This window comes from Pelodiscus sinensis, chromosome 3, assembly GCF_049634645.1.
Source record: "Pelodiscus sinensis isolate JC-2024 chromosome 3, ASM4963464v1, whole genome shotgun sequence".
In the NCBI taxonomy this organism is placed as follows: Eukaryota; Metazoa; Chordata; order Testudines; family Trionychidae; genus Pelodiscus; species Pelodiscus sinensis.
The window spans coordinates 97,922,228-97,938,208 of NC_134713.1; positions in this window are offsets into that span (position 1 = coordinate 97,922,228).

Consider the following 15,981-nt stretch of genomic DNA (forward strand, 5'->3'; position numbering starts at 1 on the left):
ATGTTCCTGCAAAAAAAAAAAAAAAAAAAAAAAAAAAGGGGGGGGGTTATTAAGTCATCCGTTTTGGGCTCTTCCTGATTGGTCTCTTCCTCGTCCTCACTACCGGTGGTAACTGCCATGCGGCACATGCTCCCCAGTCGGTAACACGCAGTGCTTTTTTTGTTTTTTTAAAAATGGTGCTGGTACTCCAACTGGGCTGCGTCTAGACTGACCGCTTTGAATTTGCACAAAAACACTGACAAGCTAATGTAAGATTGTCAGTGTTCTTCCGCAAATACAGTGACTCTCCCATTCCGGAATTGCGGAAGAGGGCCAGTGTAGACAACTGAGAACTGTTTTGCGCAAAAAAGCCCCGATGGTGAAAATGGCGATCGGGGCTTTCTTGCGCAAAACCGCGTCTAGATTGGCATGGACACTTTTCTGCAAAAAGTGCTTTTGCGCAAAAGCATCCGTGCCAATCTAGACGCTCTTTTCCACAAATGCTTTTAACGGAAAAACTTGTCAGTCTAGATGTAGCCCAGGGGAAAAAGTTGTTGCGCTCTGATTGGAGGTGCTGGTACTGGTAACAAGTAATTTTTTTTACAAAAAAAGCACTGGTAACAAGTAATTCAAAGCCAGACATGGCAATTTTTAGGCCTTGCTGCAAGAGCTCTTGCCAGAAGACCCACCTGAGTTCTCAATTCATATTGCACAAATGCGTAAGAAACGCTACTTGACAGTATAAAGCTTTTCAGTTTCTCCCAACTTCTCAGTATCAGAGGGAGCCCTGTGAGTCTGTAACTAAAAAAACCCAGCAAATAGTCCTGCAGCACCTCAAAAGAAGTAGGTTGTGCCAAAGAAAGCTCATGATACCATCTACATTTTTGTTAGTTTCTAAGGTGCTGCTAGACGATTCGTTGTTTTTTAAGTTCTCTCAGTAACAGTTCATTCTGTGCCCTCCCAGCCCTACTTCTGCCCTAGACCTGCATTCATCAAATCAATCATACATCCATGTATGGAGGTCCAGGAGCTCTGTGCAACCCAGACTTAGGTGAAGATGGATCAGCTGCAGGTGTTGTTGCTCTTTATTCACACAACCATTCCCCTAACCTGGTGTTACAGTCTGGGAACAGTAGTAAAAATTGCTGCACCCCTTTAACCTCCCAGCTGTGTTGGCAGTCTGTTGGTTTGCAGCCCCAAGTGAAGTTTCGGTTTACGCTGGGCTCAACACATGGCCCACAGGTAGGAGCCTAAACAAAAAAGTAGTCAATATAATGGTCTTCTGTTGATATGCGTTTTAGTAGTTAAATTCCTGGACCGTCATTGCTCATTAAAAGTGCTGTCATATGGGTGAAAATTGGGTAAATATTGCATTTTATTAATATCAGGAGAACTGACTCAAATGGGGCCTGCATGTTGGGTAGTCTTGCCCTAATCTTTGTATTCATGCCTGTCAGTATGAAAGGAGCTATTTTCATATATATTTGCATGTACAGGCAACCATACTTATGTTGCAGCCCTTGGCATGTGCTGTGAGTATCATTATGACCCCCGGAGCTTCCACAGTTGAGTAGCCCTGCTTTAACATGTGGCAGGAACCCTATGTTCCAAAACCAGTTCCCAGCCCAGTTTGTGGGAAAACGTAGGTACCCAAAATGGAGTTCATTATCATGTGGCCTTGCTGAGTTACAGCAGCCATTACTTTATAGACCATCTGAAACAGGAGGGCTATTTTTCTCTAGCAGCCCATGGTCTTTATGGATGAGCCCTTAGCACTGTCTAGCTTCATCCCTGTGGAGGTTTTCCAGAGTAAACACATTTGAACGATCTATAGTCAATATTCAAAACTTCAGATACAAAAATGATACATGCATACAAATAGGATAGTCATATTTAGCAAATCATAACTTTTCTAATGATACCCCAGGTCTCTTCTTGTACAAAGTACATCATAATTTTATCATACAGCTATGAAGAATATGGGGTGTAGTATCACATATCCAATCTGCAAATAGTACCCTATTAATCTGGAAAACAAATTGTTGCATAGACAACATTCCTTAGTGTAGATGGAATACAGTGGTCCAAATTGTAAAAGTTGTTAATTTAACAGTCACTGTCCAACATTAAACAAGATTCAGCATTTGGTTTACCCAGACCTCAGCCTGCTTAGTACCTTGGCAAATAAATCATTACAATATTTTATTAAAGATACAGAAAAGGAAAACCAACATCCTTTGCAACACAAAGTATTAAATAGAACTTTCATTTCAACAACATCTCTTGTTTTCTTTAGCTGAAGACAGCTGAATGACATTTTGCCTCTTCCCCCCCTTAAACAGAATTTTAGATTATACCAAAGATAGTAATACTTCTCCTGCAGTGGGGGAGGGGGAAAGAAGGAAGTTAAGTGCCTGTGGGGGGAGGGGAACTGTTGATGTTAACAAATGCAGCTGCTGTCTCTGGTGTTAACTCTTACTTGCAACTTTTCCTGTGTTTTTCTAGCAGCACAGTATGTGGTCTTAATAGCCACTCTGGGACCTGCTAAACTTGTACCTGTTTAGGACGTTACTTTTAGTTGTCTGTTTCTGGTCACTGGCTTTCAGTACTACTGCAAAATATATGGTTGGATGATTAAGCCAAACTTAGGAAGGAAAAATGTGAGGAAGGAAAGAAGAAATAAGACGAGAAAGGAAAAGAACACACAAGGGGGAGGGGAGGGAAGTCTGACAAAGTCTCTCATCCCAGGCGGTGGTGGGGATTCAGCCACCGCAGGTCAAAGTGATGTTATCTGTGTTCCTCTTGTTCTCCAATATGGTCAGATTATCTCTCAGGATCAGGATGATAAAGGCCTGGCGTTCCAGGAGACAGTGGGGGTGACAACCATAACACCGCAACTCACTTCAGTAGCCAATTTTTCTCCCCAGCATCTTTCTTAAGGACCCTAAAATGCAGTGATGGATCCATTATTTTAGTCACCAGTCAAGCCTAATATCTATAAATCTGACATTAATTTTGATTCATTATTTTTCAGGTTCACTCTAGTAGACTACTAGGGTGAACAGATGTCCAGTTTTAGACCAGAACACCTATCCAAAAGGATCCTGGTGGCTCTGGTCAGCACTGTTCACTGAGCTATTGACTGTCCACTGCATGCAACACAATGAGGCTGGCAGGCTCCGTCCTAGCCATTGCACGTGGCAGCTAAAAGTTCAGAAAACAGCCGGCATGTCCAGCTACTAGCCTTAAGGGAGGCCGGGGGGTGGGGAAGGTCTGTGTGCTGGCCCACCCTGTGCCTACAGGTGCAGACAGAGCTCCCATTGGCTGGGTCAAGGCAGGGGAGAAATGAGAGTGACTAGTGAACGCTCAGCATGCAGCTGTTGAGGGGTCTTAGGATGCACGCCACTCTTGCTGCTGCTCAGACCTCTACTCCTTGCAGTCCTTGTGTGGCTGAGCTTGAGCTGTGGCACATGCCCTATAGTGAGCTGCAGCCTGTCAGTTGCCCCATCACCAGCACCAAGGAGTTCAAGGTATGTGTATCTCTATCTCCAAGTGCTGGGAATTGGGCTGCATCTCTCACTGCGTCCCTCCCCTTCCCATTCTCCTCTCATTGAATCCCTCTCTACCCCACCCCTTTTCTTTCACTGCATCCTTTCCCCATCTTATCCTCTTCTGCCCCCCACACCTACCCTTTACTCCTTACATCACTCTCCCACTGATCCCATCCACCTCTCAGAGCCACCACTCCCATTACCCCTAACAATCATGCACCCCATTCACCTCCATACACTGGTGCATTTCCATTATGTCTATGTATACTCCTGTGCCCCTAACATCCTCATGCACCTGTAGCCTTTAATGTTTTCCATTAAAAGCATTTTTGGAAAAGCGTGTCTAGATTGGCAGGATGCTTTTCTGAAAAAGACTTTTGCCCGAACGGGAGCAGCACAGTATTTCCGCAAAAGCACTGACAATCTTACATGAGATCGTCAGTGCTTTTGCGGAAATTCAAGCGGCCAGTGTAGACAGCTGACAAGTTTTTCCGGAAAAGCGGCTGATTTTCCGGAAAAACCGGCCAGTCTAGACACAGCCGTACTGTATGTGTGTAAGGGCCTGTGTGTCTTTGTGGAGGGAGGTGTGTGTATTGCCACATATGTGTATACCTGTGAGAATAAAATGTACAGCCTCTATGACTTTTATTCATTTTGCTGACTTGTGCACAAAAATTGATGACATAAAATATATATTTGCTTCATAAAAAGATTTTAAAAGAGAAGGGAATTCTAAAATAAATGTTGTTGACTAGTAATTGCAGAAGAGCCAGTGTATCAAACTTTTCTCCCCACTTTTGTCTAGGTACATTATACACTTTTTGTTGCAGACTCTCTCTTTTAATGTGTATGTCCAGCATCTTCCACTCTGGAGCCATGATCATAATAAGAGGCTGTTGCAGGGACTGGGTGGGGGGAAGGCTGCCGTGAAGCAGCCTATTTCTGCAGTGGTCTGGGGCTAGCCAGGGACAAAGGCTGGTCCCTGGTAGTAGCCCCTGTCTAGAGCAGCCTCTATCTGCAGGCAGCTGATACAGAGGCAGCAAGGTGGGGGGAATGCAAGTAGTCAACAAGATTAACCAATAAGCCTAGGCTTATCGGTTAATCATAGGGTCAACTACTTGTTTATATCCCTATTGTTAAGAAGGCTCAATTAAAAGGCAAACTCCGTAGCTGAAAGTGGCTTGACTCAATTCCTTGAGCTACCTCTACTAATATTACCACAGCAACAGTGGTGTTTAAAACCATGTTAGTTGACTGTAGTTATTGATAGCAGTTACATCTCATCCAGTAGTCAGTTATGTCTCGTGAGATAGTCCTACAGTAACCCGCACACCTACTGGATGTGGTGCATTGTCCCATGTAGTGGCACTTAGACCACTCACAGGGTATGTCTACACTACCCTCCTAGTTCGAACTAGGAGGGTAATGTAGGCATACTGCACTTGCAAATGAAGCCCGGGATTTGAATTTCCCGGGCTTCATTTGCATAAGCGGGGAGCCGCCATTTTTAAAACCCCGCTAGTTCGAACCCCGTGCAGCGCGGCTACACGGGGCACGAACTAGGTAGTTCGAACTAGGCTTCCTAGTTCAAACTACCGTTACTCCTCATTTCACGAAGAGTAACGGTAGTTCGAACTAGGGAGCCTAGTTCGAACTACCTAGTTCGTGCCCCGTGTAGCCGCGCTGCACGGGGTTCGAACTAGCGGGGTTTTAAAAATGGCGGCTCCCGGGCTTCATTTGCAAGTGCGGTATGCCTACATTACCCCGCTAGTTCGAACTAGTGGGGTAGTGTAGACATACCCACAGAGAGAAAGAATGAATGTGCTCTACAGCCTCAGCTGTGAATCTGCTGCTTTTTAGCTCAAGCAGTAGAGGCTCATGCATGAAACTCCAGAGGTCCCAGGTTCAGTTCCACCTGTCAGCATTACGCTAGTCCTCCACAGAGAGCTCACTTGAAATTCAGTGTTGCAGTGAGTCTCACAAGTCTTGGGTTTAAGCAGGTCACCAGTATTGTGTAGTAAGATGAGGCCCTGACACAAAAGCCCATGTAGCACAGACATGGTTTGAGGTCTAGCTAACAATGGTCAAGACTTTGCTAATATAAAGCTAAGCTGTGAGCAAGAGATAGGCCCCTACTCACAGAACTTGGCATATACAGGGCTGATAGTGTAAAACACTAATTGGTAATAGGCACAGGTGTAGAGCAGTAATTGGTACTAGGTACTGGCTATAAAAGAGTAATTGGTACTGGGTACATTTGAGAAGGATGGTAACAACACCTCATTAAAAGGACCTTGGTACCCACATTCCCCACAGATAATAGGGACATACTGACCCAAGTTCAAGAAAGGGCCTAAAATGATAGCATGATGTATAGCGATGTTCTAATGGAACTACCAGGTCCAGGGTGGTATCTAAGTAATGTCAGAGGGTGGCAACCTGATACGTCAGGAGTGATGTGTAACTTGTTTGTACCTGTGAAAGACTCTGCCTCACACTGTATATAGAGTTGTGTCTTGGAGGGGCTGTCTGGCCTAGGGAGCAATGGGACCTCCTATTAATTGAGGTGATCCTTTGTGGGGGTTACATATGTGTAGAGGTTCGGTAGAGTCTACTGACAACTATTACTATACTTTGTTTGACAATAAACCTGTCCATGTACCTTAAATCCTTATCTGATTTTTGTGGTGTTTGTGGGCTCTTTTGGTGTCTGCTGTGTTGAGTATTTGTACAAAGTCAATAAAACACAAAAGTAGTTCACACGTATGCAGCTGCATGGTTATCGTCATTGACGGAGCAGGAGACCTGTCATGGCACCACAGTGGTGACTTCTGACGACTACAACTTGATTCTTGGAGTCAAGTAAATGTTTCAGTTAAAATCTGAAATTATTGCAAATGATCCAAACATTTTCTAATCCTTGTTGTTGCAAAGAAAAGCTTTTAAAAGGACAACTTGGAAAGCTAAAACCCAGAAAATAAATAGTAACACTTATTTTTTAAAAAAATCATTCTTTCTCAGGGTGTTGACTCTTGATTTTTTTTGAATGCGTGCTGGTATAGATTCCTGGATAGAGGTTTTTCAGCCTGGATTAATGGCACAAATTTTCCTACCATAAAGTGACAAAGGAAATTATTAACATTGGGCTTTGGTTGAAGCTCTTAAAAATACATGAAGTTAAAGTGCCCAGGTACACTGTGTGGACTAACTGGCTCAAGGACCAGACATGACATGATTGTACAACTTCAACCCAGGAAAAACTTAGCATTAGGTGCTCAAAATAATAGTATGGATGTTGCAGCTCAGGCTCTCTCAAACCTAAGGAATCGGATGTGGTTCAGAGCCTAAACTGCAGCCCATACTGCCCTAGTCACAATGCTTTTTTTGAATGCTAGCTTGAGTCCACCAAGGCTGTGTCTACATTGGCAAGATTTTGCGCAAAAGCAGCTGCTTTTGCGCAAAATCTTGCCACCTGTCTACACTGGCCGTGAGTATTTGCGCAAGAACACTGACTTTGTAATGTACAAAATCAGTGCTTCTTGCGCAAATACTCTGACGCTCCCGCTCAGGGATAAGCCCTCTTGCACAAGTATTCTTGCGCAAGAGGGCCAGTGTAGACAGCAATGTTAATTTCTTGTACAAGAAAGCCTGATGGCTAAAATGGCCATCCGAGCTTTCTTGCACAAGAGAGCGTCTACACTGGTACGGATGCTTTTGTGCAAAAGCAAATCTTTTGCGCAAAGGCACATGCCAGTATAGACGCTCTCTTGTGCAAATACTTTTAACAGAAGATTTGTGCAAAATCATGCCAGTGTAGACGCAGCCCAACTGTGTATCTGTCCATCCTCACAGGAATGCTCACTCCCAGTTGCAGAGTTATTTTGAAATAACAAATTTATGTATGTCTACACGGCAAATCATTATTTTGAAATAATGTTGAGCTGGAGGACTTCTTACTCCAACTCCTGTAACCCACATTTCACAACGAGTAAAGGAAGTCAGAGGAAGAGTGTTCTTCCTTCGACTTCCTGCTGTGTAGACAGCATCAAAAGCCAAATTAAGCTATTTTGACTTCAGCTATGCAATTGATGTAGCTGAAGGTGCATATCTTAGTTTGACTTTTGCCCTGCTGTGTAGACATACCCTTAGATAAACAAAGTGTCGTGGGCCCACCAGCAGCTTACCCAGGCAGGTCCATTATCCAACTTTGAAAACTACTGTCTTAATAGATTATACTCTTCTTCCTGCTTAGACTCTGTCTCAAGGACTATGCCTTTCCATTGCTGGGTCCCACATTTCTCAGGGCCATTATTCACTTCCCTGAAGTCCCACTCATCTAAAGGGTATCCTTTTAATAGGTGTCCCTCTATCCTACATCCAAACCTCAGAGTGGTCCTTCCTCTGTAGTTAGCTGATATGTCTCTCATTGTTTAGGGGATTAGCAGGGGGATCCAAGCCTTCCCCCGGCTACAATAGTTCTGCATGTAGCTGCACTCCATTAATGGACACTCACTTGATGTGCCAAGGCTTTTTGCATTGGTAACATGCTACCAGGATTTTCCTAGGTTTGGGGACTGGTAGCTCTTCTGAAAGCTTTATTGTGACTCCCTCTAAGGCTACCCAGCATTCTGTCTCTTGGAGCCTCTTCCCCCATCTCTAGTTCAGGGCATCCTCTTCTTTTGCCTTTCCCAGTAAGACAACTCTCTTGTTCTGGCATGCTGTTCAGCCCCTTTGGCCTCCAAGTGGGCCTCCATTTTCTCTTGCACCTCAGTACATGGAAGATGGCTGAAAATGCCTTCTCCAGCTTTGGAACTATAACCAGTGAGTAGTAACAGCTGGCCCAGCTTATATATACAGGAATGCTCCTTGTAGAAATGGCAAAATGCAGGACAATGTAGCACTTTAAAGACTAACAAGATGGTTTATTAGATGATGAGCTTTCGTGGGCCAGACCCACTTCCTCAGATCAAATAGTGGAAGAAAATAGTCACAACCATATATACCAAAGGATACAATTAAAAAAATGAACAAATATGAAAAGGACAAATCACATTTCAGAACAGGAAGAGGATGCGGGGGGGGGGGGGGAGGAAGGAAGGTAAGTGTCTGTGAATTGACGATATTAGAGGTGGGGAGAGTGGGATGTTTGTGAGTTAATGGTGTTAGAGGTGATAATTGGGAAAGCTATCTTGATAATGTGTAAGATAGTTCAAGTGTTTGTTCAATCCTCTTTGGAGAGTGTTGAATTTTAACATGAATGACAGTTCAGAGGATTCCCTTTCAAGTGCAGATGTAAAAGGTCTTTGTAGCAGAATGCAGGTGGTTAAGTCATTGAGAGAGTGTCCTTTCTGGTTAAAATGGCAAGAAACTGTTTTTTCTTTGTGATCTTGTCTGATATCTGTTTTGTGGGCATTAATCCTTTGGCGAAGTGTCTGAGATGTTTGTCCAATGTACATAGCAGACGGACACTTTCGACACATGATAGCATAGATTATATTTCTGGATGCGCAGGAATATGTGTTCTTGATCTTATAACTCACTTGGTTAGGTCCAATAATGGTATCAGCAGAATAAATATGTGGACAAAGCTGGCAACGGGGTTTGTTGCAAGGGAAGGTACCAGGGTTGGTATTAGTGTGGTATGTCCTGTGGTTGTTGATAAGAATCATCTTGAGGTTAGGTGGTTGTCTATAGGAGACTATGGGTCTGTCTCCCAGAGCCTCCTGGAGTATGGTATCCTGTTCCAGTATAGGCTGTAGTTTATTGATAATGTGTTGGACAGGTTTAAGTTGGGGGTGGTAGGTGATGACAAGTGGTGTTCTGTTGTTGGTTTTCTTGGGTCTGTCTTGAAGTAGATGGTTTCTAGGTATTCGTCTGGCTCTTTCAATTTGCTTTTTTATTTCTCCGGGTGGGTAGTTGAGGTTTATAAATGCTTGGTAGAGATCCTTGTAGAAATGGTGACCCAGAATCACTTTCTAGACACCTTTTGGACTCAATCCTATTTGGTTGATTCAGTGGCAGATTTTACTTCAGTCTCTAAGCCAGGCTGGGCATTGCTCACGGCGTGATATGCTTTTGGGTTGTTTCCATCAGACACGCTGCCACACTGGCTGCCAAAGTTCACTCCTTCCAGGACTGGCTGGGAGCACTGGGGGCTTACTCAGAAGTGTGGAGAAAGGTTCTAACTCTACCTGCCCAAGCCAGGCCTGCCTAAAGTACCCTCCCCAGATCCCAGAAAACCTCCTGGTGATGGGCCTCCTGTCACTGCTTTTGAAAAGCAAACTGCCTCCTACTTCTCTCCAGTAGCTGCTGGAGAGCCTGTTGGAATCTGCTCCTGCTGTTCCTCTTCTTGCTGCCTGGCCACTGTCACCAAGCATAGGCTGTCCACGTTTCTTCCCTTAAAACAAACACCTGACCCCAGCCAGGGGAGACATGACAAACCATGCCCACTATCACTTCCACCTTGTCTTCCGTAGCTGTTTTTGTTGACTCCTCTACTTCCTCAATTTCTTCTCAGTTGGAAGGGCTGACCATCTGCCTGCATTCTCTGCTAGATGCAAGCTGGTACACTCCCTGTCCAAAATCACTACCCTAGGAAAAACTAGCACTACATCCATGCTTTTTTTTTGGAACTCTTCCCCATGGCCTCATTTTGCAAAGCAACGCAGCCCTGACCAACATCACCCACAGAGGCCTTTTAAAACCCTGTGCCAATTGCTCTCCAGCTGAGCTCTCTCACCCTTTATAGAAACTTCTGACCTCTTCTGATAATCAACTGTTAGATGGCCACAAGACTTTGTGACCCTTACAGAGAAAGAGAGAGAGAGGCAGGCAGGCGCCGCTCTGTTACACTAGACCCCCTTATTTCAGCTGGAGCAGAAGAGTTATTCTTGTGTTGCAGAAATGAGGAACTGATAGAAATGTAATTGGGAGTGGAGGGAACTGTTTCATTCATTTATAACCCTTCCTTTGCTGCATTTCTGCAGTTTCATGTGAGAAATTTTTCTTTTAGGCCTGGACTAAACTTAGATATTTTACCATCAGCTTTCTTGATAAGGGGTTGTGGTTTGTTTGTTTTTTTAACTGAGATAGTTCTAATGTAAACAAGGCCCGGTATTGTGGATGATAGACTCAAAAGATGCTGCAGTGGTATACAAGTACAGGCAGTCCCTGAGTTAGGCGGATCCGACTTATGTCGGATCCGCAGTTACGAACGGGGCCCTCTCCCTGGTCTTCAGCAGACGAGGGAGAGGAAGCAAAGAGGTGGAGCACGCGGGCAGCGGACAGCCCAGACGTGTCTGGACTGTCCGCTGCCCACGTGTCCCGCCGCTTTGCTCCCCATCCCCCTGGTCTGCAGACCAGGGAGACAGGGAGCAAAGCAGAGCAAAGCCGCGGAGCACGGGGGCAGCGGACAGCCCAGACGCGTCTGGGCTGCCCGCGTGTCCCGCGGCTTTGCTCCCCGTCCCCCTGGTTTGCAGACCAGGGAGACGGGGAGCAAAGCAGAGCAAAGCCATGGAGCACGCGGGCAGCGGACAGCCCAGACATTGACATTCCATTCTCTGAAGAGCTTATCTAAATAGACAAGACAAATCTGGGAAATAGAAAGTATTGCTGGGCAGAGACTGAGAAAAATGTGCAGCAGCTTCAGTGTTAATGGTAACTTATACTAACAGTTTTTTCTTTCTTCAGTGATGAAAGAAACCAACAGTCAGTGGTTCTTACCATTGTCCTATTGCTTCCTTCCATGTTACATTTTGCTGTGAAGACAGCATGTTTCTAATGTGCTTATGTGGTATGAGATTCCACTGGTTGAACAGAGCCAGAGAAGGAACTCAGGAGAGCAGTAAGCCTCATGCACAAATGCTTCAGTTCTTCTGCTGTTCAGTATTATTCATAAAGGCTATGTCTACACTACAAGGTTTTTGCACAAACCAGGCTTCAGGACGGAGTGTCAACACCTCAAGCGTGCTTTTGCGCAAGGAATCGGCAGAACAGAGGGCTTTTTGTGAGTTATTCCTCTCCTCACGAGGAATAACTCCTTTTTGTGCTACAGCTCTTGCACAAAAAGGCAAGTGTGAACACTCCGGAGGGGGTTTTGTGCAAGAAACCCCTAGTGGAAAAAGCACAGGTGCTCTAATGGCCATTCTATGAATGGCCATCAAAGCTTTTTGTGCAAGAGTGTCCAAGCAGTGTGGACACTCTCTCGCGCAAAAGCACATCACTTTTGCAATGCGCTTTGAGGTCTGGACGTGCTTATGTGTAAGAAGTTTTTGTACAAGAACTCTTCCACAAAAGGCTTCTTGTGCAAAAACCCTGTAGTGTAGACTAAGCCAAAGTGAAAGTGTTAAGTGCACTTTGTCAACTTTTCCAGTAGGCAGCAAGTAATTATATTTCCTGTTTGCAAACTAAGCATTTAACTGCCAAAATGATTTGTCTAAATTTCACAGACAGAAGAACTGCTAAATCTCAAGGGCCTAAAAAGCATCAAGTCCAGTTTGAGGGGAAAAAAAACTTCTCATGTTCATTATTGGGGTGGGGCAGAGGTGGCAGGTCTTATATTGCAAAATAGCAGTGGAGTGTACAATGTTGGCCTTAATGCATCGACTGTGCCACATTCCCTGTTCGCTACACTTCTGTAAACAAACAAAGGCTTCAGGGTCTTTTGTGACTGAGGATTTTTTTTTTACAAGTCTTTTTCAGTGTGAATATTCCAATGAAAGCCAGGATTCACAATACTTTAGTTAGTCAACAGAAGACTTTCACATTCTCTAATTTTGGTTGCCTCAGGATTTGAGTCCCAGTCTGAGAATCCTTAAGACTTAATTTCAGAGGTGCTGAATCCTTGCATCTCCTAAAACCCAGAGGCTCTCAAATACGTGGAAACCATTAAAAAATTTTGGCAAGCGTGTCTTGACTACACTGTCTATTACAGCAAAATTTATCTCAGATCCAGACTCACCAAAACATGTTCCTATTGGATGTCTTTCTACATTAATGGCTAATGGTATCTAAAAGGGTGTCACAAGGATGAGGGAAAAAAATTGTTCTTCCTGGCCTCTGAGGATAGAACAAGAAGCAATGGGCTTAAACTGCAGCAAGGGAGGTTTAGGTTGGACTTTAGGAAAAAGTTCCTAACTGTCAGGGTGGTTAAACACTGGAATAAATTGCCCAAGGGAGGTTGTGGAATCTCCATCTTCGGAGATATTTAAGAAAAGGTTAGAAAAGTGTCTATCCGGGATGGTCTAGACAGTAATGGGTCCTGCAATGAGTGCAGGGGACTGGATTCGATGACCTCTTGAGGTCCCTTCCAGTCTTAGTATTCTATGATTCTATGATTCTTTCAAGTTCCTAGTGAGCACTGAGTCTTTCTAAATGGGTATCCTCAATGGCATTCCCAACAGAGAGCCCACAGGTAGAGTAGGAATGGAAACAACTGAGATGCTCAACTCTAGATTCATTCCTTTTCTAGGATATGGAATCTGGAATTTTGAATCATGTACTACTGCTGTCTTGTTTTTGCTAGTGTAGAGAAAAGTATCTACCAAGCACCTTGCACAAGCATGCCAAACTTTCAACAGACATGAACCGGCAAATTATTGCCAAGTACAGATATTATTTCTCTCTTCCATATACCTTAGAACAGAATCAGTATCCCTAGAAATACTGGAATTGCGGGCTTATCATTCTGGGCATTGTACAGTTTATCTACACACGCAGCCCTATAGCTGGAGAGCAATTACTTATACCTAACAATCTGATATGGTTGAATGCTTATGATAAACAGTATCAGAAGGCTTTTCTGTGGTGGGTGTACTGGTTACTAGTTACACAATAAACAATTGGAAATTATAAAAGACCAACTGAGTGTAGCCCTATCAAAATAATGACGCCTATTGAAATAAAATACACATGATGCTGTGTAATTTTAAACAATTAACAAAACTATCCAAAGCCCAAGATTTGGTGGTGATGGGGGACTTCAACTATCCAGACATATGTTGGGAAACTAACACAGCGAGGCACAGGCTATCCAATAAGTTTCTGGACTGCATTGGAGACAACTTTCTGTTTCAGAAGGTTGAAAAAGCTACCAGAGGAGAAGCTGTTCTGGATTTGGTTTTAACAAATAGGGAGGAACTAGTTGAGAACTTGAAAGTGGAAGACGGTATAGGGGACAGTGATCACGAAATAATAGAGTTCATGATCTTAAGGAAAGGTAGAAGGGAGACCAGCACAATTGAGGTAATGGATTTCAGGAAGGCAGATTTTGATAAGCTCAGAGAACTTGTAGGTAAGGTCCCATGGGAAGCAAGACTGAAGGGAAAAACAACTGAGGAGAGTTGGAAGTATTTCAAAGGGACGTTGTTAAGGGCCCAAAAGCAAACAATTCCGCTGTGTAGGAAAGATAGAAAATATGGCAAAAGACCAGCTTGGCTTAACAAGGAGATCTTGCACGATCTCAAAATAAAAAAGGAGTCATATAAAAAATGGAAACTAGGACAACTAACAAAGGATGAATATAGGCAAGCATCACGGGAATGCAGGGGCAAGATTAGAAAGGCAAAGGCACAAAATGAGATCAAACTAGCTACAGGCATAAAGGGAAACAAGAAGACCTTTTATAAATACATTAAAAGCAAGAGGAAGACCAAGGACAGGGTAGGCCCACTGCTTAGTGAGGAGGGAGAAGCAGTAACAGGAAACTTGGAAATGGCAGAGATGCTCAATGACTTCTTTGTTTCGGTCTTCACCGAGAAGTCTGGAGGTGTGCCTAACGTAGTGAATACAAGCAGAGAGAGGGTAAGTTTAGAAGATAGGATACACAAAGAACAAGTTAAAAATCACTTAGGAAAGTTAGATGTCAGCAAGTCACCAGGTCCTGATGAAATGCATCCCAGGACACTCAAGGAGCTGATAGAGGAGGTATCTGAGCCTTTAGCTATGATCTTTGAAAAATCATGGCAGACAGGGGAGATTCCAGAAGACTGGAAAAGGGCAAATATTGTGCCCATCTATAAAAAGGGGAATAAGAACAACCCAGGAAACTATAGACCGGTCAGTTTAACGTCTGTCCCAGGGAAGATAATGGAGCAGGTAATTAAGGAAATCATATGCAAACACTTGGAAGGTAATAAAGTGATAGGGAATAGCCAGCATGGGTTTGTGAAGAACAAGTCATGCCAAACTAATCTGATAGCTTTCTTTGATAAGATAACGAGCCTTGTGGATAAGGGAGAAGCGGTGGATGTCATATACCTAGACTTTAGTAAGGCATTTGATACGGTCTCGCATGATATTCTTATTGATAAACTAGGCAAATATAACTTAGATAGGGCCACGATAAGGTGGGTGCATAATTGGCTGGATAACCATAGTCAGAGAGTTGTTGTTAACGGTTCTAAATCCTGCTGGAAAGGGATAACAAGTGGAGTTCCTCAAGGGTCTGTTCTGGGACCCGTACTGTTCAATATCTTCATCAATGATGTAGATATTGGGATACAGAGTACGCTTATTAAGTTTGCAGATGATACCAAACTGGGTGGGGTTGCAACTTCTTTGGAGGATAGGGACATAATTCAAAATGACCTTAGCAAGTTAGAGAAATGGTCAGAGGTAAACAGGATGAGGTTTAATAAAGAGAAATGCAAAGTGCTCCACTTAGGAAGGAACAATCAGTTCCATACATACAAGATGAGAAGCGACTGTCTAGGAAGGAGCATGGCAGAAAGGGATCTAGGGGTCATAGTGGACCACAAGTTGAATATGAGTCAACAGTGTGACGCTGTTGCAAAAAAAGCAAATATGATTCTAGGTTGTATCAACAGGCGTGTTGTAAGCAAAACTCGTGAAGTCATTCTGCCGCTCTACTCTGCACTAGTTAGGCCTCAGCTGGAGTACTGTGTCCAGTTCTGGGCGCCACATTTCAAGAAAGATGTGGAGAAATTGGAAAGGGTACAGAGAAGAGCGACAAGAATGATTAAAGGTCTAGAGAACATGACCTATGAAGCCAGGCTTCATGAACTGGGCTTGTTTAGTTTGGAAAAAAGAAGATTAAGGGGGGACATGATAGCGGTTTTCAAATATCTAAAAGGGTGTCACAAGGAGGAAGGAGAAAATTTGTTCCTCTTGGTTTCTGAGGACAGGACAAGGAGTAATGGGCTTAAAGTGCAGCAGGGGAGGTTTAGATTGGGCATTAGGAAAAAATTCCTAACTGTCAGGGTGGTCAAATATTGGAATAAATTGCCAAGGGAGGTGGTGGAATCTCCCTCTCTGGAGATATTTAAGAACAGGTTAGATAGACATCTGTCAGGGATGGTGTAGGTGGAGCTTGGTCCTGCCTTGAGGGCGGGGGGCTGGACTCGATGACCTCTTGAGGTCCCTTCCAGTCCTATTATTCTATGATTCTATGATTCTATGCTTGTTTTTTTTCTATGCTGATAAAGGACAAAGT